The 23,488-nt window shown below is 41.1% G+C and overlaps 1 long non-coding RNA gene across 5 annotated transcripts in view; it reads right to left on the reverse strand.

The window, feature by feature from the left end:
- Window positions 1-11,612: 11,612 nt before the first annotated feature.
- The window catches only part of LOC105615523 (uncharacterized), a 71,586-nt gene continuing 59,710 nt past the window's right edge, over window positions 11,613-23,488 (reverse strand). Inside the window, exons 4-6 of one of the 5 annotated variants that reach the window (XR_009601072.1) lie at window positions 23,230-23,341; window positions 13,811-13,893; window positions 11,613-12,847 (exon numbers count right to left, since the gene is read on the reverse strand). This is a non-coding gene — a long non-coding RNA (uncharacterized LOC105615523). Of the gene's footprint in view, window positions 13,894-16,945; window positions 23,342-23,488 lie in introns of all 5 variants that reach the window. The other 4 variants (XR_009601075.1, XR_009601074.1, XR_009601071.1 and 1 more) reach the window with 4 other exon arrangements.

Below are 23,488 nucleotides of genomic sequence, written 5' to 3' on the forward strand. Positions count from 1 at the left end.
AAAGCAAAGGCAAGGAGCCAGGAAATTTCAGGGTAAATTCTAAGAGTGCAAGGACTGTGGTTTAAAACATGGTCAGAAAGAGAATTTGCCTAGCCGCTAAGGAGAAATTCTGCACCATTATTACAGCTGTGTGTTGTGTTTAGTTGCTCAGTCGTGTCAAACTCTTTGAGACCGCATGGACTGTAGCCCACCCAGGCTCCTCTGTCCATGGGAATTCTCCAGGAAAGAACACTGGAGTGGGTTGCCAGTTCCTCCTCCAGGGAATCATTCTAACCCAGGGATCAAATCCAGGTCTCCTGCATCACAGGCAGATTTTTTACCATCTAGGCCACCAGGGAAGCTCAGTAATACAGATAGGAAGTATTATAACAACAACAAAATCATGGAATCAAGATGTAATGTCAGTTTCTTGAGTTATGTTCAAAAATGTTTGAGAAAACAGTGCTCTCTGTCTTCATCTAATATCATAGTTCACTTCAGTTCAGTCGCTGATTGGGTCTGACTCTTTCCGGCCCCATGAATTGCAGCATGCCAGGCCTCCCTGTCCATCACCAAATCCCGGAGTTCATTCAGACTCACGTCCATCGAGTCAGTGATGCCATCAAGCCATCTCACCCTCTGTCGTCCCCTTCTCCTCCTGCCCACAATCCCTCCCAGCATCAGAGTCTTTTCCAATGAGTCAACTCTTCCCATGAGGTGGCCAAAGTATTGGAGCTTCCGCCTTAGCATCATTCCTTCCAAAGAAATCCCAGGACTGATCTCCTTCAGAATGGACTGGTTGGATCTCCTTGCAGTCCAAGGGACTCTCAAGAGTCTTCTTCAACACCACAGTTCAAAAGCATCAATTCTTCGGCACTCAGCCTTCTTCACAGTCCAACTATCATATCCATACATGACCACAGGAAAAACCATAGCCTTGACTAGACAGACCTTAGTCAGCAAAGTAATTTCTCTGCTTTTGAATACGCTATCTAGGTGGGTCATAACTTTTCTTCCAAGGAGTAAGTGTCTTTTCATTTCATGGCTGCAATCACCATCTGCAGTGATTTTGGAGCCCCCAAAAATAAAGTCTGACACTCTTTCCACTGTTTCCCCATCTATTTCCCATGAAGTGATGGGACTGGATGCCATGATCTTCGTTTTCTGAATGTTGAGCTTTAGGCCAACTTTTTCACTCTCCACTTTCACTTTCATCAAGAGGCTTTTGAATTCCTCTTCACTTTCTACCATAAGGGTGGTGTCACCTGCATATCTGAGGTTACTGATATTTCTCTCTGCAATCTTGATTCCAGCTTGTGTTTCTTCCAGTCCAGCGTTTCTCATGATGTACTCTGCATAGAAGTTAAATAAGCAGGGTGACAATATACAGCCTTGATGCACTCCTTTTCCTATTTGGAACCAGTCTGTTGTTCCATGTTCGGTTCTAACTGTTGCTTCCTGACCTGCATACAGATTTCTCAGGAGGCAGGTCAGGTGGTCTGGTATTCCCATCTCTCTCAGTATTTTCCACAGTTTATTGTGACCCACACAGTCAAAGGTTTTGGCATAGTCAATAAAGTAGAAATATATGTTTTTCTGGAACTCTCTTGCTTTTTCCATGATCCAGTGGATGTTGGCAATTTGATCTCTGGTTCCTCTGCCTTTTCTAAAACCAGCTTGAACATTTGGAAGTTCATGGTTCCCATATTGCTGAAGCCTGACTTGGAGAATTTTGAGCATTACTTTACTAGCATGTGAGATGAGTGCAATTGTGCAGTAGTTTAAGCATTCTTTGGCATTGCCTTTCTTTGGGATTGGAATGAAAACTGACCTTTTCCAGTCCTGCAGCCACTGCTGAGTTTTCCAAACTTGCTGGCATATTGAGTGCAGCACTTTCACAGCATCATCTTTCAGGATTTGAAATAGCTCAACTGGAATTCCATCACCTCCACTAGCTTTGTTCATAGTGATGCTTCCTAAGGCCCACTTGACTTCACATTCCAGAATGTCTGGCTCTAGGTTAGTGATCACAGCATCATGATTATCTGGGTCATGAAGATCTTTTTTGTACAGTTCTTCTGTGTATTCTTGCCACCTCTTCTTAATATCTTCTGCTTCTGTTAGGTCCATACCATTTCTGTCCTTTATTGAGCCCATCTTTGCAGGAATGTTCCCTTGGTATCTCTAATTTTCTTGAAGAGATCTCTAGTCTTTCCCATTCTGTTCTTTTCCTCTATTTCTTTGCACTGATCACTGAAGAAGGCTTTCTTATCTCTTCTTGCTATTCTTTGGAACTCTGCATTTTTGCTTATATCTTTCCTTTTCTCCTTTGCTTTCGCTTCTCTTCTTTTCACAGCTATTTGTAAGGCCTCCTCAGACAGCCATTTTGCTTTTTTGCATTTCTTTTCCATGGGGATGGTCTTGATCCATGTCTCCTGTACTATGTCACGATCCTCATTCCATAGTTCATCAGGCACTCTAGCTATCAAATCTAGGCCCTTAAATCTATTTCTCACTTCCACTGTATAATCATAAGGGATTTGATTGAGGTCATACCTGAATGGTCTAGCAGTTTTCCCTACTTTCTTCAATTTCAGTCTGAATTTGATAATAAGGAGTTCATGATCTGAGCCACAGTCAGCTCCTGGTCTTGGTTTTGTTGACTCTATAGAGCTTCTCTATCTTTGGCTGCAAAGAATATAATCAGTCTGATTTCGCTGTTGATCATCTGGTGATGTCCGTGTGTAGAGTCTTCTCTTGTGTTGTTGGAAGAGGGTATTTGCTATGACCAGTGCATTTTCCTGGCAAAACTTTCTTAGTCTTTGCCCTGCTTCATTCTGCATTCCAAGGCCAAATTTGCCTGTTACCCCAGGTGTTTCTTGACTTCCTACTTTTGCATTCCAGTCCCCTAGAATGAAAAGGACATCTTTTTGGGTGTTAGTTCTAAAAGGTCTTGTAGGTCTTCATAGAACCGTTCAACTTCAGTTTCTTCAGCATTACTGGTTGGGGCATAGACTTGGATAACTGTGATATTGAATGGTTTGCCTTGGAGACGGACAGAGAGCATTCTTTCGTTTTTGAGATTGCATCCAAGTACTGTATTTCAGACTCTTTTGGTGACCGTGATGGCTATTCCATTTCTTCTGAGGGATTCCTGCCTGTGGTAGTAGATATAATGGTCATCTGAGTTAAATTCACCCATTCCAGTCCATTTTAGTTCACTGATTCCTAGAATGTCTATGTTCACTCTTGCCATCTCTTGTTTGACCACTTCCAATTTGCCTTGATTCATTGACCTGACATTCTAGGTTCCTATGCAATATTGCTCTCTACAGCATCGGATCTTGCTTCTATCACCAGTCACATCCACAGCTGGGTATTGTTTTTGCTTTGGCTCCATCCCTTCATTCTTTCTGGAGTTATTTCTCCACTGATCTCCAGTAGCGTTTTGGGCACCTACTGACCTGGGGAGTTCCTCTTTTGGTATCCTATCATTTTGCCTTTTCATACTGTTCATGGGGTTCTCAAGGCAAGAATACTGAAGTGGTTTGCCACTCCCTTCTCCAGTGGACCACATTCTGTCAGACCTCTCCACCATGACCCGCCCGTCTTGGGTGGCCCCACGGGCATGGCTTGGTTTCATTTAGTTAGACAAGGCTGTGGTCCTAGTGTGATTAGATTGACTAGTTTTCTGTGAGTATGGTTTCAGTGTGTCTGCCCTCTGATGCCCTCTTGCAACACCTACCATCTTACTTGGGTTTCTCTTACCTTGGACGTGGGGTATCTTTTCACAGCTACTCCAGCAAAGGGCAACCACTGCTCCTTACTTTGGACGAAGGGTATCTCCTTACTGCCGCCTTTCCTGACCTTCAGTGTGGGATGTCTCCTCTAGGCCCTCCTGCGTCCGTGCAGCCATTGCTCGTTGGGTTGCTCCTCCCAGCCACCACCCCTGGCCTGGGGCGCCGCCCCTGGCGTCCAGCATGGGGTGGCTCCTCCCGGCTGCCACCCCTGGCCTAATATCATAGGCCCCCTTTATTCATCTCTCCAACTAAGGAAGAACTCCTTTGCATCAAAATCTTGTCGAACAAGTGAATACTTCTGATGTGTCAGTTTTATCAAAAAGATAAAATATCGCTGTACTCTTATCAGTAACACACACACAATGCAGAATTAATTTTTGTTTACTTATTATGAATTTTACTTCAATAACACTTAGAAATTCTGTTTTTCTCTCAAAGTTAAAAACATATTCAGACCTTCATACACTTGCTCATAGACTTGTTCATTCAAGAATGTTCATGAATGTAAAAATTCTATATAACTGCTAGTCACTGGAATGTGAATAAGAGACAGTTCTTGACCTCAAGAGATACTGGATCTCATAAGAATGGGAGAGGAACAAACATTACAATGTAATGCAGAGCAGGGTCAAAGACATGATATTATATAGGTATGCACAAGTGCAGAAGAAGGCGAGGGTTGCTCTGTGAAAAGAAACAAGAAAGGCATTGTGGGAAGCTCGAATATTGATTTGGATTCTGAAACCTGAAGAAGAGTCTTCCAGTCTGTGGAGAAAAAAACAATACACAAATTTCTGAGTATGGCTAGCTAGCTTAGGAGTGGCGGTTAGTCTAGAGTAGATGTAACAGCTAATCAAAAGGAGAAATAGAATAGAATATAGCAAGTGAAAGTGTTAAGAGCCTTGAATGCAGAGCAAATATTTTTGAAATTTATTTCAGAAATAATGGGAAATTATTGCAGATCTTTAGGAGGAGGATAGATACAACTGGATCCATATTTTAGGAAGAGGGCTCTGGTGAGAACACAAATGGTAAGAGGTAGCTGAGCTCAGTGAGCACAGAAGGGTGGTCTCTGCAGTGCATCTTGCCCTGTGATTGTTGTGTGATACTAAGCGAGTGATTCACCCTCTCGGTGCCTTATTTTCTTCATCTGTAAAACAGGATGATAATGATGGCTACTTTACAGGGTTGTCATGAAGATTAAATGAAGTAATTCCTGTCAAGATTTTAGAACAGTGCCTGATACTTAGTAAGCATGACAGTACCTATCTCATAGACTTGTGAGGTATTAAATTAAGCAGACACATGCAAAGCTCTCAGCAAAGAGCCTGGCACTTAGTAACTGTGGGCTTCCGAGATGGCTCAGTCGTAAAGAATCTGCCTGCCAATGCAGGAGACTGCATTCGATCCCTGGGTCAGGAAAATGCTGGAGGAGGAAATGACAACCCACTCTGATATTCTTGCCAGGATAATCCCATGGACAGAGGAGCCTGGCAGGCCACAGTCCATGGGGTCACAAAAGAGTTGGACACGACTGAAGTGCCTGAGCATGCGTGCACTTAGCAATTGCTCACAAAAGAACAGGTTTTATTATCAAAAGGTACTCATGCAGAGAGTTTGTAATCCCATAGCTCTTTACCCTTGAATAACTCCTAGCCCTGGGGATGTAACTGACATAGCAAAAAAGAGCACAGGCTTTGGAATCAAGTAAGTTTGATGCTTGTTCTGCCATTTAAAGTGATATGAGGGACTTCCCTGGTAGTCCAGTGGCTGAGAATCTGATTTCCAATGCAGAGGATCTGGGTTTGATCCCTGGTTGGGGAATGAAGATCCCCCATGCCAGGAAACTTCCCAGGGCTTCCTTGATGGCTCAGAGGTTAAAGCGTCTGCCTACAATGCAGGAGACCTGGGTTTGATCCCTGGATTGGGAAGATCCCCTGGAGAAGGAAATGGCAACCCACTCCAGTATTCTTGCTTGGAGAATCCCATGGACAGAGAAGCCTGGTGGGAGAATCCCATGGACAGAGAAGCCTGCTGGGCTACAGTCCATGGGGTCGCAAAGAGTCGGACAGGACTGAGCAACTTCACTCACTCACTCAGGCCAGGAAACAACTAAACCCACATACACCACAACTAAAGAGATCGCGCTCTGCAACAAGGGAAGCCTACACACTATAACAAGAAGCCCGCCTGCTGCAACTAGAGAGAAGCTCCCATGCGCCAAAAGTAGAAAAAGCCCGTGTGCAGCAATGAAGACCCAGTGCAGCTGATAAATAAATATTTAAACAAGTGGTGTGAATGTGGACATTTTTCTAGAACTGGGACCACCTCGTTTCCCTCTGAGATAATTAGAGTACTTCCCACTTCCAAAGGCTGTTGTAAAGGTCACAGGAAACAGTTTATAGAGAGTAGCTAGACTGGTACAAAGTGGGCACACAGTAGAAGTTGCCTCCCCATCAGTTTTGAGCTTCTCCTTATATACGCTGTGAAAGATGAAAAGTCACACACCATGACCTCAGCCTCAGTATGCCTAGCCTCAAAGACAGTCCTGGTGAGAAGCCAGGCAGAAGATTAGGCACTGTTTTGGATCATGACTTGAGGGTTTTAGAAAAGGACGAGAATAGAATGAAACTCTTTACTTGCCAGACCGCTTGCTTGCCAGACCGCTTGCTCTCTGTTTCCCACTAACACATAACCTGGATTAGCCACAGACCACCAATGGACAGATGAGCCCTTGTGCAATATTTTCAACTGGATAAAGCGTGGGAAATGAGGCAAGAAGGAAAGACCAACAGACAGGGCAGTTGGGAGTTGAAAGTATTGGGTTGGCCAAACAGTTCTTTTGGGTTTTTCAGTTACTTCTTAGGGAAAAATCTGAACAAACTTACAAGCTAACCCAATATAAAGAATGATTGTAATGCATCTGGAGCATTACATTATGCATCTATGCATTAACATAGAGGGAGGTGAGATTTTTTCCCCCATCAATACACAGAATTAGCCCACATAAGTAAATAAGTGTTCTTCATATTTAGATGGTGTTATGTCATAGTGGTTGAGAAACATGGTTTGGAAATACGGATTGTTGAGTTCAACCCTGGTTTCACCACTTGTTCAGCCTTGGCAAGATATTTAAAATTTCTCAGCTACAGTTTTCTCATGCCGTGCTAAGTCACTTCAGTTGTGTCCGACTCCTTGTGACCCTGTGGACTCTAGCCCACCAGGCTCCTCTGTCCATGGGATTCTCCAAGGAAGAATATTGGAGTGGGTGGCCATTTTCTTTTCCAGATCTTCCCGACCCAGGGATCAAACCTGCAACAGTTTCCTTAGTTCAGTTCAGTTCCGTCACTCAGTCATGTCCGACTCTTTGCGACCCCATGAATTGCAGCACGCCAGGCCTCCCTGTCCATCACCAACTCCTGGAGTTCACTCAGACTCACATCCATCGAGTCAGTGATGCCATCCAGCCATCTCATCTTCTGTCGTCCCCTTCTCCTCCTGCCCTCAATCCCTCCCAGCATCAGAGTCTTTTCCAATGAGTCAAATCTTCACATGAAGTGGCCAAAGTACTGGAGTTTCAGCTTCAGCATCATTCCTTTCAAAGAAATCCCAGGGCTGATCTCCTTCAGAATGGACTGGTTGAATCTCCTTGCAGTCCAAGGGACTCTCAAGAGTCTTCTCCAACACCACAGTTCAAAAGCATCAGTTCTTTGGCACTCAGCTTTATTTACAGTCCAACTCTCACATCATACATGACCACTGGAAAAATCATAGCCTTGACTAGATGGACCTTTGTTGGCAAAGTAATGTCTCTCAGTGGTGCCTAAATCATTACATTAGTGCAATGATTAAATATCATAATCCATACAAAGCAGGTGAAATAGTCTTGGCACAAAGCAGCATATGTTTAAAATATTAACTATTGTATTTATGATTTAAGCTTTTAGTTAAGTCAACACAGCTCAAAATATATAAAGGAGAGGTAATTATCTATCTGTTGTAGGTGGTGCAAATGACAAGTCAGAGTTAAATATCTACTTTACAGCCTGAATGATATAATTTCTTAGATTTAGTCAGTATAGAATGAACCTAAATTGATTCCCCTGCAAATGACTTCCTAATAAATTCTTTTCTCTTTTCCCATTAAAAAATTATCTTTCTAAACTTCTGGATCTGAGGAACTTCTCTGTTTCTTGAGTAAATACTCTTACTAAGCATTTTTATCAAGTGATTTGCTTCTCAAATATCTTCAGGCTTGGCCATGGCTCATAAATCTTTTATGCATCACTACCACTAAGCCATGTGGTTTGGATTTATTGCCTTTCCTTCAATCTTTATAATATTGGATTGGCCAAAATTTTCATTTGGGTTTTTCCATACCATCTTACAGAAAAACCCAAATTTTTGGCCAACCGAATACTTCTTAGAGACAACAGGGCTATTTTCACCTTCTCACTCTATGATAGCATTAACTTTACTTAGAAAGTGCCCTCCTGGTCTCTACTTAGCATTGATCAAGTGCCAATTTTGTTCCTAAAGCTGTACTAGGTACCCTGAGTGTACAGGTGCAAAATTTGGGTCTTGCCTCCTAACAGTTTGCTGCTGCTGCTGCTGCTGCTAAGTCGCTTCAGTCGTGTCTGACTCTGTGTGATCCCATGGACGGCAGCCCACCAGGCTCCCCCATCCCTGGGATTCTCTAGGCAAGAATACTGGAGTGGGTTGCCATTTCCTTCTCCAATGCATGAAAGTGAAAAGTCAAGGTGAAGTCACTCAGTAGAATCTTAATAAATCTCAGATGCATGGGACAGCTAGAGAATAGAGCCAAGGCAGTTATGAAAAAAAAAAAAAAGGATAATATGGCAAACACAGGACAGGGCCTCACCAGAGGGATGAGAATAGATACACATCGCTTTCTGGGAAACAGTGATCATTAGAGCCAGGAAAAGGAGAGGGTACAGTGAAAAAATATTTCTAGAGGCCAGACGGCTGACTGGCAGCACCACAGCTGAGGACACCATACTTCTCAACCTGCTGCGGCCTTTTCTAGGCACACAATGCACTTTTCTCTATGGAGACATTATAAACAGTGCTTAGTTATCAACTTTGAATCACCAAGGGTGATTCAATCCAAAGAGGAGCTAAACCATAGAGTACTAGAGAACATTAATAATTAACATTTTGGAGGATAATGCAATGTAAAAAGAACTTTTGCTTACCTTGCCTTACTCAAGGCTGACAATTAACCACTCTATAAGGAAGTTATGATTTCCATCTTCAAAATGAGTAAAATAAAATTGACAGAAATTAAATATATTTCATAAGGCCACTAATTTAGCCCCAAATGATTACTGGTGGGTGTTACTGTGTTCCATCACTAAAATCTGTACTATGTCATACTGCCTGATATTTGAGATTAGAAAGGTCATGGATTTATGTATATATGCATGTGCGTGTGTGTGTGTGTTGATGCTGTGTCAGAAAAGGGATTATTCTGTGAAGCAATCCAGCATTCAGCACGCTATTTCTATAGGGAAAACATGTCAAATACTAACAACCCAACCTGGATTTAAAATTTTTGAATATAACCCACTTATAAATTGCAAACTGACGACAGAAAATATAAATGTGGGCCTCCAGCCTAGCATTTTACTATCTTATTTTTCTGTCAAGCAAAAAGATGTGGATTTCCTTTTCAGCATAGTTTTCCAAGTACTGATTGACGAGATCCTTGGAGATATACTAATATAGGTCTATTTTCCTCTCTCACATTAGAATAAATAATCATGCTAGAAATGAAAGGATCCCCTTTATCAATAACAACAGACTTCTGAGACTTTCCTGAAGGTCTGTCGGTTAAGACTCTGCATTTCCACTTCAGGGGGTATGGTTCAAACCCTGATTGGGGAACTAGGATACCATGTGGGCCATGGCTGCACCATGTGGCCAAAAAAACAAAACAAAAAAGAATAATAATATGCTTCTCTGATAAGCTGTGTAATGCAGTAGTTTCCGAGGAACTTTTTGCTACATATCCCATTACTTAGACTGTTTGGCTTTAAATGAAAATGCATTCCACACTATATTCCATTTTATTTTCTAGTTTTTCCTATCTAAGATCAAGATTTTGGTCAGAGACACTCAAGCCATGTTTGTTTCAGTGAATTTGTAAGTATTCCAAGCTCTTGGCTGTCTATCCCTAGATTATACCATTACCTCTCTGCTATGTTCCCTGACCTCCCATGCCTCAGCCAGGATACATTTTTTGCTAAGAATTTTCACCAAGAATTAGAGATAAATGTCTAAAAAGGTTTTGAAAAAGATTGTCTATTCCCTTTTCTGTGGTTCCAAGAATCTGTCAACATATGTTTAACAAAATGAGTCTGTATTTTCCTTCTTTTGGGAAATGAATAATTGAAGACATGTGATGCTCAGTTAATATCTTCATGAGGCTTTGATCTCTGTTAATGCCTCCACCAGTTGGCCAACATTTTAGAATGATTTAAACTATTAAATACTGGAATGTGGCAACCGTTTCCATTTTTTCATAAGACTTTGTCAATAATGACATTAAAACACGTACACACATTTAAAAGATGATATGAACTGAAAGCTGAACAGTGACTTCTATTCCTACATCTTCTTCAGATGAATTTTACCTAAAAGGATTGCTTTGTCATTTTTCTTATAGTTAGTACTTGTTATTGTAATTTCTCTCATAGTTAGCACTTGCTATTGAGAAACAAAAGTTAAATAATTTGTTCAAATATATAAAGTAATTGTCAAGGCTAGGATTAGAGCCCAGGTTTTCTAATTCTTATCTCCTAGTCCTAGTCCTGAGCTTGATTCACAGGATTCTACTCCTTCTGATCTCTATTTCTATAAGGCTGATACCAATATCTAAACAGGAAGCTGTCATGGACAGTACATTTGGTCTCTAATGATCTTCTGCAAGCTCCCATGGCCATCATTTTTGCAACTTTTTGAGCTCTTCCCAGTCCTTTCATTAAAAGGTTTAGACTTATTTGCCAGTTAACTTGTGTTATTCTATCTTTTGTTGGCAATGTGTATTTAGCACTAAGTGTGCAATTGAAAGGGCTTCCCTGGTGGCTTAGACAGTAAAGAATCTGCCTGCAATTGCGGAGACCTGGGTTTGAGTGGAGCTTATCTCTTCACGGTGAATTTGTTAAGTGCTGAATTATGGTATTGAGAATAATCATAGTTCTACTTATCTCCAGGCTTTTGAATTACACTCTGGTCATGCTTATGAGATTTTTTGTGGGTTGGAAGATTTTTCCTTTCCCACCTGCCTAGACATGATATGTTACAGAACAACTCCACGTAAAAGTCTGACCATACAGCCCAACCCCCAGGGGAAGTCAGAGGACTTGGGAGGACAAGCAGACATCCTCATATGCAAAGCCCATGTCCAGACCTCTGTCCCCACTGAAAGCAAGCCGTCAGCCACCAGAAAAGCTAAGAAAGCAGTAGATCTAGCTTGAACCAAGAGATAGAAGTCATGGTTGAGTAATATTGTGAGACAGACAGAATGTGAAAGCTTGGAAGAGAGAGACTGGAAAGCCAGACTTTCTGGGGTAAGTGGCACTTGATCCAGAAGTACTCAAGAAAACAAAGCCTGCATTTAATGAGTAAAATGATGGGAGAAAATACATTTCAAGAATTGCAAACACTAACTTGTTAAATTAATATCAGCTAAAGTAAACAGTGGCCTTTATTTTGAAATGAACTTGTCTTCTAACTCTAAATGATTAGAAATTCTTTGGGAGGTAAAGCCATTGCAAAAGGGCAAATAAGGGGTCAACAAAAAGTCTCATGGGAAGTTTTAAATTATTTTTTATTAAAAAAAATCTGGAGCATTAAAACAAAATCATGTCTTTGGGATAGGAATTAGACTTCCAAGAATATATTCTAAGAATTCATCTTACATATCTGCATTATAAACTTTAAACACAAAGATATAAATGTAAGATTTTTATGATAAAAATGAATGTACCATAAATTGTTAAAAACATGAAAGTTGTTAAATAAATGATTTTCTTCATGGTAAATGAAGAAGTCATCGTGTTCAAACAATTTAAAATACCTTAAATTGTGCATTATGATACATTAAGTGAAAAATGTGAAAACTTTGCCTTGGGAAAGTATTCGCTATGTACACAAAAGTTTCAAAATACAGACTGACTATATCTTCAGTTCATTTCAGTCGCTCAGCCATGTCAGACTCTTTGCGATCCCATGAACCACAGCATGCCAGGCCTCCCTGTCCATCACCAACTCCCAGAGTCCACCCAAACCCATGTCCATCGAGTCGGTGATGCCATCCAACCATCTCGTCCTCTGTCATCCCCTTCTCCTCCTACCCTCAGTCTTTCCCAGCATCAGGGTCTTTTCAAATGAGTTGGCTCTTCACATCAGGTGGCCAAAGTACTGGAGTTTCAGCTTCAACATCAGTCCTTCCAATAAACACCTAGGACTGATTTCCTTTAGGATGGACTGATTGGATCTCCCTGCAGTCCAAGGGACTCTCAAGAGTCTTCTCCAACACCACAGTTCAAAAGCATCAATTCTTTGGTGCTCAGCCTTCTTTATAGTCCAACTCTCACATCCATACATGGCTACTGGAAAAACCATAGCCTTGACTACATGGACCTTTGTTGGCAAAGTAACTTCTCTACTTTTTAATATGCTGTCTAGGTTCGTCATAACTTTCCTTCCAAGGAGTAAGTATCTTTTAATATCACTGCTGCAATCACCATCTGCAGTGATTTTGGAGCCCAAAAAAATAAAGTCTGACACTGTTTCCACTGTTTCCCCATCTATTTGCTATGAAGTGATGGGACCAGATACCATGATCTTCGTTTTCTAAATGTTGAGCTTTAAGCCAACTTTTTCACTCTCCTCTTTCACTTTCATCAAGAGGCTCTTTAGTTCTTCTTCACTTTCTGCCGTAAGGGTGGTGTCATCTGCATATCTGAGGTTATTGATATTTCTCCCAGCAATCTTGATCCCAGCTTGTGCTTCTTCCAGCCCAGTGTTTCTCATGATGTACCCTGAATAAAAGTTAAATAAGCAGGGTGACAATATACAGCCTTGACAGACTCCTTTTCCTATTTGGAACCAATCTTTTCCTATTTGGAACCAGTCTTTTCCTATTTGGAACCAGTCTTTTCCTATCTATTCCATGTCCAGTTCTAACAGTTGCTTCCTGACCTGCATACAGATTTCTCAAGAGGCAGGTCAGGTGGTCTGGTATTCCCACCTCTTTCAGAACTTTCCACAGTGTATTGTGATCCACACAGTCAAAGGCTTTGGCATAGCTATATCTTAGCAATGCAATTATGTGACATTTTCAATTATTTTTCAAATATTCTAAAGAACATAAAAAGTGGTCTAACATTACACTTAAAAACTCAAGGTCTGCATTTGGCTGTCTAGCTTATCATTTTTACTAGCTCTATGATCTCATATACACTACCAGGCCTTGTTATTTTGGGCCTCAGTTTCCTCATTTGTGAAAATGGGATAATAATACTTAACCAATAGAACTGTTGCAAAGATTAAATGAAATAATGTAAAGCAATAGACAGTCCTGACCCACAGTTACCATTTTAATAAATTTTAACCATTTATTACCTTTTAAGAAAGGAAAATGCACATGCACACACATACATATCTAAGTTTTAAAACTTGAAAATAAACACAGCTGCCCATTCTAAAAGACAGTAGAGTATTGTCAAAAACCCAGTTTAATCAGTTTATTTTGCCTACTTAGTTTACTTTGAGAAGGACATAGCATGGAAACAGACAAAGAGTAGGCTGGTCAGGTCATCAGTGCAAGTCCTGCCTAAGCAAAGCACGTTTCTTCCCTATGGCTTCATTCAGCTCTATTCCTCATGGATCATGTTTATCCAGTTCTCTCCTGATTGCTCAGTACTTTGGGATGAATTGAGATTATTAATACTGTCTTATGAACATGACATGATACACCTAGAAATATAAATTTTCCTACAAACCATTGGATATGGAAGTTTAATGTTCAAATGCTTTTTTTTCCCACTCATGGAGGATTACAGACTCCATCTTCTTCACAGGCCACCTGTAAAAAGAGAGGAAGTGTTAAAAAAATGTACTAAGTTTAGTTTTTATATATTTGCCAGTTCCCTATAAGTTATAATAGTTCACTATCTCAAGTGTCTGTCTTTGCTTCAAAAGGGAACAAAGGGTGGATTGAAAGAGACAATCCCAGACTTCCCTGTGGTTCAGCGGTTAAGAATCCATCTGCCAGTGCAGTGGACACGGTTTTGATCCCTAGTCCAGGAAGATCCCACATGCTGCAGAGTAACTCAGCCCACAAGTTGCAGCTACTGAGCCTGCATGCTGCAATTACTGAAGCCCATACACCCAGAGCTTCCTCATGCTCCATAATGAGAGAAACCACAGCAATGAGAAGCCAGTGCTCCACAATAGTGTTGCCCCTGCTCAGTGCAACTAGAGAAAGCTGGTGGGCAGCAACGAAGACCCAGCATGGCCAAAAACAAATACAGTAAATAAACAATGTTTAAAGAAAGCCAATCTCTCAGAGAACAACTGCTGGAGAACTAAGCAGTTGAATCCCAATTCTCCATTAGTGATCTCTATCCATGGGACTGTGTAGTTTAGTAGAAAAGTATAGGCTGAATGTTCAATCTAGATTTACTGCAGCTAAAATTGGGAAAATTATTTAATTTCAGAATGTTGAATTTTCAATTTATAGATCAGGATCTATAACAGATATTTCAGAGAGTTATTAAAAGGATTAACAATTATTATTTGGAATAAGATGTATCATATGTAGTAGGCATCCATTAAATGATAGCTGCTACCATGCAGGAACTAAACACAAGGAAGTGTGGAATTTCCATAATGATAACAAGTGCAAATAATTGCTAACATATAACATGTACCAAGAATTATTTTGAACACTCTTCCTATAACAGTCCTCTGCAGTTAGTCCTCATAACAGCCTTTAGAGTTGGATAATAGTATCAATTTACCCAATATTAATTAATATAATATTAACTTTTCTCTGTTTTTAGATAGCATGAAATGCACTTTGAAGCTCCTTGCAACTCTATTAATATTTATATTATAAAGTATCTCTCTTGCTCTAGGTTATGAACTCATCAATGACACAAACTAGATCTTTGTATTCCCAGTTTTTTCCTTGTTTATATAGTATTCTAAGGTTAAGCTATTTGCCTCTGAGGTTGGGAACTAAGCACTAAGTACTGTGTTCAGCATAGAAATTAATTTCATCTAAGATTTTAGGAGCCCCACAGGAATGAGTGGGCTTGCCTGATAGCTCAGTTGGTAAAGAATCCTCCTGCAATACAGGAGACCTTGTTTCGATTCCTGGGTCAGCAAGATATGCTAGAGAAGGTAAAGGCTACCCACTCCAGTATTCTTGGGCTTCACTCCTGGCTCAGCTGGTAAAGAATCTGCCTGTAATGCGGGAGACCTGGGTTCCATCCCTAGATTGGGAAGAACCCCTGGAGAAAGGAAAGGCTACCCACTCCAGTATTCAGGCTTGGAGTATTCCATGGACTATACACTTGCAAAGAGTCAGACGCAACTGAACAACGTTCACTTTCTCAAAGGAATGGACTAATTGCATCTTTGTCATTCACAATACATATTTGCACATTTAAAGATCAGAGTTTTATGGTAATTGTCAACATCATTCATCAGTTTGTATTGAGTAACAGCTCAATAGAGATGTTATTCAGGGTGGAGTGCTGTATATCGCTGCTTTTGGAGATCTGTTGCCAATTCAGTGTTTTCATCACCTTCTGCTGGGCCCATCAAGTTAACCGCAATATAGTCCATTCATTTCATCTGGTGATACTCTTTGCTCAAGGCCTGTGTCCACATAATTAATGGAACCAAGTGTGTAAAAATTTGGACCAGTCTTTAGACCATAGAAATAACCAGGGACCAGGTTGCAATCTACAGAGTCTGGTTAAGTGGCCACAAACATAGCTGGAGTCAGATACACTGGGATTTGCTCATCAGAGAATGCAAGCAATCAATAGAATGCACACTAGGAAAAAGTCCTTATATTGACATATGATTCATTTCTGCATGAGGACATCAAAGAAAATGAACCCAAAAGAATGTTTACAGTCATTATAATAAATCTGTTTGAAATCTACGAATCTCCTTCAGAACAGTATTTCATGAAATTGAATTCAGTGAATTGCCTGCAGACATTTCAGGGAAGAGTCAGGGATTAAATGACTTTTGCACAATAAGTTTATTTTCTTGATGATATGAGTGCTTTTAAAATAGGACATTTACATAATTTTAAGGCAGTCATATGTAAGTGGTTTGTAGTCTAGAGTATTTCACCTACTGAGTAACCTTTTCATCGGCTTATGGAAATCCTATGGTTATCCAGGAATGTGTTTTTATATTCCAATAGGGACATGGAGAAGTCTGAAAAGCCCATAATTTCCTTTAAAATTTTACTCACCAGTAATACACGATGATACTTATTTAAAGATGCAACTACCTATACTAATGGTTGCCATCTCCTTAGAAATAAGCATGCAATTTTTTAAAAAGAGCAATATTGATTGCTATTTGCAGGCCCTGTTAGTGTTTTTATCTCTTTCTTCCTGCAGAGGTGTTTCAAGAGTCTCACATAACTTTGAAATAAATGTTAGTCAAATATTGATTCCAACACTATAATAGAAATTGAGGATGCAGTGAGTGAGATGATATAAAATATCTATGATATTTATTTATATCTATGATATAAAATATCTATGTCATGTTAGAATGCTTCAAAATTAATGTATTACCCTCCTGAAAATTTCAAAACAAGCTAAGTAGGCAGTAGTATTGCAAATTCTAGAGCATCAGTCCCACCTTCTAAAGTAAATTCTCAGAGATTAGTGAATTAGTGAATGCTCAGAAATTAGACAGTGCTGAACATGTCAGCAAAAGATTATGATTTATAGGACATAACTGGAGGCAAGTAAAATTGACTGGTAAGGTTATGAGTATATTAACAAAGACAATATCAAATTGAATATAAGCATGCCTCTCCTGGCAATCTAAAAATACAAGTTCAGAATGCCCTGGTGGTACAGTGGATAAGAACCCACCTGCCAATGCAGGGGACACAGGTTCGATCTCTGGTCTGGGAGGATTTCACATGCTGCAGAGCAATTGGGTCCGTGTGCCACGACTAGAAGCCCACGCACCTACAGCCGGTGCTCTGAAACAAGAGGAGCCACCCCATTGAAGAGCACTGCAACCAAGAGGAACCCCTGCTCACTGCAACTGGAGCAAAGCCCACACACCACTGAAGACCCAGCACAGCCAAAATTAAAATAAATTTTAAAATATATTAAAAAGAAAAAAAAGGTTCGACTATGAGTAAACAGTGATAGACAGGGAAGCCTGTTGTGCTGCAGTCCGTGGGGTCACAAAGTGTCAGACATGACTGAGCAACTGAATTGAACTGATTAGTAAATAAGAAGGAAAAAGGAAAATATCAAGGCAAAGCCAAAGGTAGGTTGATGACCTTCTCTGGAAGGAGAGATGTGTACATCTAATGGTGAAGAAAAGTATGGTGTAGAGTCTCAGCCAGGCAGAAGTTTAAAGAGAGGACATAGATTCTGCAAAAACTTCTTTTGGAAGAATATTCATCACTGCTTCTCAATCATGTAATTATTCTTTCCTGTTAAGTAAGTGAACAAAAGAACTTGCATGAAATCTCTGCATGATCTATTCTATTGTTCTACTGATTACCATTTATAGGTGTCTGTAGAGTTAATAAGACATTCTCAGTCTTGACAGGTAAATAATCATAAAGAAGCATATAATCCTTTCTTTCTTTTCAATTGAGTAGCTTAAAAATTATTATAAAATATTTTAGAAGTTAAGAATGGTGTAAAAATTATCTAGTAAATAGTTGTTCCGCTTTAGGAAATAAAATTTATACCACAGTTGAAGTCCCTGTAGATGCTCCTTGAATGCAACTCTAGGAGTTGCCCCTGTTTTGAATTTGATGATGAAATGTGCAGAATCACCTGGAAGTTCTTTCTTTTGGGCAACCGTGATGACCTATAAAGTCAGTAAGTGAAAATCTTTCAGTCCTGTCCAGTGCTTTGTAACCCCATGGACTATAGAGTCCATGGAATTCTCCAGGCAGAATACTGGAGTAGGTAGCCTTTCCCTTCTCCAGGGGATGTTCCCAACCCAGGGATGGAACCCAGGTCTCCCACATTGCAGGTGAATTCTTTACCAGCTGAGCCATAAGGGAAAGCCAAGAATACTATCCCTTCTCCAGCATATCTTCCTGACCCAGGAATCAAACTGGGGTTTCCTGCATTGCAAGTGGATTCTTTACCAACTGAGCTATCAGGGAAGTGCTGATGACCTATCAGTTCAGTTCAGTCACTCAGTCGTGTCCGACTCTTTGTGACCCCATGAATCGCAGCACTCCAGGCCTCCCTGCCCATCACCAACTCCCAGAGTTCACTCAAACTCACGTCCATTGAGTCAGTGATGCCATCCAGCCATCTCATCCTCTGTCGTCCCCTTCTTCTCCTGCCCCCAATCCCTCCCAGCATCAGAGTCTTTTCCAATAAGTCAACTCTTCGCATGAGGTGGTCAAAGTACTGCAGTTTCAGCTTCAAAATCAGTCCAAAGAAATCCCAGGGTTGATCTCCTTCAGAATGGACTGGTTGGGTCTCCTTGCAGTCCAAGGGACTCTCAAGAGTCTTCTCCAACACCACACTTCAAAACCATCAATTCTTCAGTGCTCAGCCTTCTTCACAGTGCAAGTCTCACATCCATACATGACTGCTGGAAAAACCATAGCCTTGACTAGGCAGACCTTTGTTGGCAAAGTAATGTCTCTGTTTTTGAATATGTTATCTAGGTTGGTCATGACTTTTTTTCCATGGAGTAAGCATCTTTTAATTTTATGGATGCAATCACCATCTGCAGTGATTCTGGAGCCCCCCCCAAATAAAGTTTGACACTGTTTCCACTGTTTTCCCATCTATTTCCCATGAAGTGATGGGACCAGATGCCATGATCTTCGTTTTCTGAATGTTGAGCTTTAAGCCAACTTTTTCACTCTCCTCTTTCACTTTCATCAAGAGGATTTTAAGTTTCTCTTCATTTTCTGCCATAAGGGTGGTGTCTTCTGCATATCTGAGGTTATTGATATTTCTCCCGGCAATCTTGATTCCAGCTTGTGTTTCTTCCAGTCCAGCGTTTCTCATGATGTACTCTGCAAAGAAGTTAAATAAGCAGGGTGACTATATACAGCCTTGACATACTCCTTTTCCTATTTGGAACCAGTCTGTTGTTCCATGTTTGGTTCTAACTGTTGCTTCCTGACCTGCATACAGATTTCTCAAGAGGCAGGTAAGGTGGTCTGGTATTCCCATCTCTTTCAGGATTTTCCACAGTTTATTATGATCCACACAGTCAAAGGCTTTGGCATATAAAGCCTTTAAGTCAATAAAGCAGAAATAGATGTTTTTCTGGAATTCTCTTGCTTTTTCCATGATCCAGCAGATGTTGGCAATTTGATCTCTGGTTCCTCTGCCTTTCCTAAAACCAGCTTGAACATCAGGGAGTTTACGGTTCACGTATTGCTGAAGCCTGGCTTGGAGAATTTTGAGCATTACTTTACTAGTATGTGAGATGAGTGCAATTGTGCGGTAGTTTGGGCATTCTTTGGCATTGCCTTTCTTTGGGATTGGAATGAAAACTGACCTTTTCCAGTCCTGTGGCCACTTCTGAGTTTTTCAAATTTGCTGGCATATTGAATGCAGCACTTTCACAGCATCATCTTTCAGGATTTGAAACAGCTCAACTGGAATTCCACCACCTCTACTAGCTTTGTTTGTAGTGATGCTTTCTAAGGCTCACTTGACTTCACATTCCAGGATGTCTGGCTCTAGATGAGTGATCACACCATCGTGATTATCCGGGTCGTGAAGATCTTTTTTGTACAGTTCTTCTGTGTATTCTTGCCACCTGTTCTTAATATCTTCTGCTTCTGTTAAGTCCATACCATTTCTGTCCTTTATTGGGCCCATCTTTGCATGAAATATTCCCTTGGTATCTCTAATTTTCTTGATGAGACCTTTAGTCTTTCCCATTCTGTTGTTTTCCTCTATTTCTTTGCATTGATCACTAAAGAAGGCTTTCTTATCTCTTCGTGCTATTCTAAGCTCAGGCGACTGCAACCGGCAGGCACACTAAGCACGGCCGAGAGGAGTTACCCCATGTCCGAGGTCAGGGGCAGAAGCCGAGAGTGCCAGGCTGCGATGGCGCAGGAACGTCCCAGAGGAGCTACCCCCATCCGAGGTCAGGGATGGCAGCTGGGAGGATCCCCCCCACGTCTAAGGAGCGGTGGGTGCCTGGGTGCAGGAGGGCCTAGAGGAGCCATCACACGTTGAAGATCAGGAAGGGCAGCAGTGAGGAGACACCCCTCATCCAAGGTAAGGAGCAGCAGCTGCGCTTTGCTAGAGTAGCTGTGAAGAGATACCCCATGCCCAAGGTAAGAGAAACCCAAGTAAGATGGTAGGTGTTGCAAGAGGGCATCAGAGGGCAGACTCACTGAAACCATACTCACAGAAAACTAGTCAATCTAATCACACTAGGACCACAGCCTTGTCTAACTCAATGAAACCAAGCCATGCCCATGGGGTAACCCAAGATGGGTGGGTCATGATGGAGAGGTCTGACAGAATGTGGTCCACTGGAGAAGGGAATGGCAAGCCACTTCAAAGTGTTCTTCCCTTGAGAACTCCAGGAACAGTATGAAAAGGCAAAATGATAGGATACTGAAAGAGGAACTCCCCAGGTCAGTAGGTACCCAATATGCTACTGGAGGTCAGTGGAGAAATAGCTCTAGAAAGAATGAAGGGATGGAGAGAAGCAAAACCAATACCCAATTGTGGATGTGACCAGTGATAGAAGCAAGGTCAGATGCTGTAAAGAGCAATATTGCATAGGAACCTGGAATGTCAGGTCAATGAATCAAGGCAAATTGGAAGTGGTCAAACAAGAGATGGCTAGAGTGAATGTCAACATTCTAAGAATCAGCAAACTAAAATGGACTGGAATGGGTGAATTTAACTCAGATAACCATTATATCTACTACCACAGGCAGGAATCCCTCAGAAGAAATGGAATAGCCATCATGGTCAACAAGAGTCTGAAATGCAGTACTTGGATGCAATCCCAAAAACGACAGAATGATCTCTGTCCGTCTCCAAGGCGAACCATTCAATATCACGGTAATTCAAGTCTATGCCCCAACTAGTAACGCTGAAGAAGCTGAATTTGAACGGTTCTATGAAGACCTACAAGACCTTTTAGAACTAATACCCAAAAAGATGTCCTTTTCATTCTAGGGGACTGGAATGCAAAAGTAGGAAGTCAAGAAACACCTGGGGTAACAGGCAAATTTGGCCTTGGAATGCAGAATGAAGCAGGGCAAAGACTAATAGGTTTTGCCAAGAAAATGCACTGGTCATAGCAAACACCCTCTTCCAACAACGTAAGAGAAGACACTACACAGGAACATCACCAGATGGTCAACATCAAAATCAGATTGATTATATTCTTTGTAGCCAAAGATGGAGAAGCTGTATACAGTCAACAAAACCAAGACCAGGAGCTGACTGTGGCTTAGATCATGAACTCCTTCCTCATTGCCAAATTCAGGCTTAAATTGAAGAAAGTAGGGAAAACCACTAGACCATTCAGGTATGACCTAAATCAAATCCCTTATGATTATACAGTGGAAGTGAGACATTGATTTAAGGGATAGATCTGATGGCTAGAGTGCCTGATGAACTATGGAATGAGGTTCATGACATTGATGACCTATAGAGGTACTTTGATAGTCAATGCTTTGGATCTGACTATTGGCAGTAGAAGGTTTCAAAGTAAAAAATGTTCAGAGAGAATTAGGATAATGAGCTGGAACTTATAGTAAAAATTTGCTGATATTCTGATAAAACCAAGAATAGCAACTCAAAATAGCAGAAACTAGCCACTCAAAAATAATTTAGTTCAAATTGCTAGATGCGTCTTTGAGATCGAGTCAGTCTCTGTTCCATTCTCCTGATCTTATTTACAACCCTATTATTCCAGCTACCTTCCAATGGAAAAAAACATCTTAGGTTGAAAGCTGGAAGGCGTATACCTTTATTGTTTTCTATGTCACAAACCCCTCAGTGTTCCTCTGATTTCGGTCACTACAGTGGGGAAGAGCACCAGACAATAATCTCAGCAGCACCTTGCACTGGGAACTTCCACATCAAAAGCTGGCATCTCTCTTCATTCCACTTTCACTAAGGTAGTAGGAGTGTGCCTGACTAGTGTGCAAGAACAGGTGGCCCGGAGCTGGGGGGGGGGGGGGTGGTGGGGAGAGGAAGACAGGATAACGCACCTGTGCCCCTGGGAGCTATCCTCAACCACTGGCTGGATGAGGAGAACTGATGGTTATCTACTCCAGACTTTTAAAGGAGAATATTCTCAATCCCCCAACATTGTCTGCTTCCTGGAAACTCCAAAATGGAGACCCTGTTGTCCACAGCAGCAACTCAATGAGGGATGCTTGCTCAGACTGACTTTACACACTTCCCTGTTCCGTTTCTCTGTTTCTTTTCTCTGGTGTCCTGCATCTCTTCACAGATGAACTACCAGGACCCAAAGCCTTGTTTAGATTCTGATCTTAGGAAAGCAAAAACTATGGCAATTCTTTTAAAAAGAGAGAGAGAAAAAAATTTTTAAATTATTTTGTCTACAAAAATACATCTCTTTCATCCACATGTACACTGTTATGCTTACAATGGATAGCCAACAAGGACCTACTTAATAGTACGTGAACTCTGCCCAGTATTATGTGGCAGGCTGGATGGGAAGAGAGTTTGGGGTAGAATGAATACATGTACAGTTCAGCTGCTCTTCTGTGCACTTGAAACTATCATAGCTTTGCAAATTGACTATATTCCAATATTAAATAAAAAGGTTTAAAAAACACATAAAGAAAAGAAACACTCTGGGAGTTCCATAGATTGTAAAGCTGTTTATCTTTCCATAGCCCAGTTGTCCACATTAAAGTTCCTTGGTTTGCATTCCTTTAGTCTTATGTTGTTTTCTCTTTTTGGAGACAACCATCAACATCCTGCATCCTAGTCTGGTTGCAGGATGGTGATAATGCAACCCCTGATGCTCTGCCCCTCACCTCCCCTTAGAGTTAGGTTGCAATGAACAGATCTGTGTGTGTGCGTGCTCAGTCACTCAACAGTGTCTGACTCTTTTGTGACCCATAGACTGTAGCCCACCAGTCCCCTCTGTCCATGGGATTTCCCAGGCAAAAATACAGGAGTGGGTTGTCATTTCTTACTCCAGGGGATCTTCTTGATCCAGGGATCAAACCCACGTCTCCTGTATCTCCTGCATTGCTGATTCTCCCGCATCTCTTGCACTGGTAGGCAGATTGTTTACCACTGAGCCACCTGGGAAGCCAAACAAAATGAGTCACTGTATTTCTGGGATATGCTTTATGCTTGCTCAAGAAATTACAACTCTTGTATACTTTTCCCAAGTGGCCTGATCTCAGATCCTACGGCTAGTTGTGTTTGTTGGCAATGAATCTAAAGATC

The sequence above is a fragment of the Ovis aries genome, chromosome 6 (assembly GCF_016772045.2).
Source record: "Ovis aries strain OAR_USU_Benz2616 breed Rambouillet chromosome 6, ARS-UI_Ramb_v3.0, whole genome shotgun sequence".
In the NCBI taxonomy this organism is placed as follows: Eukaryota; Metazoa; Chordata; class Mammalia; order Artiodactyla; family Bovidae; genus Ovis; species Ovis aries.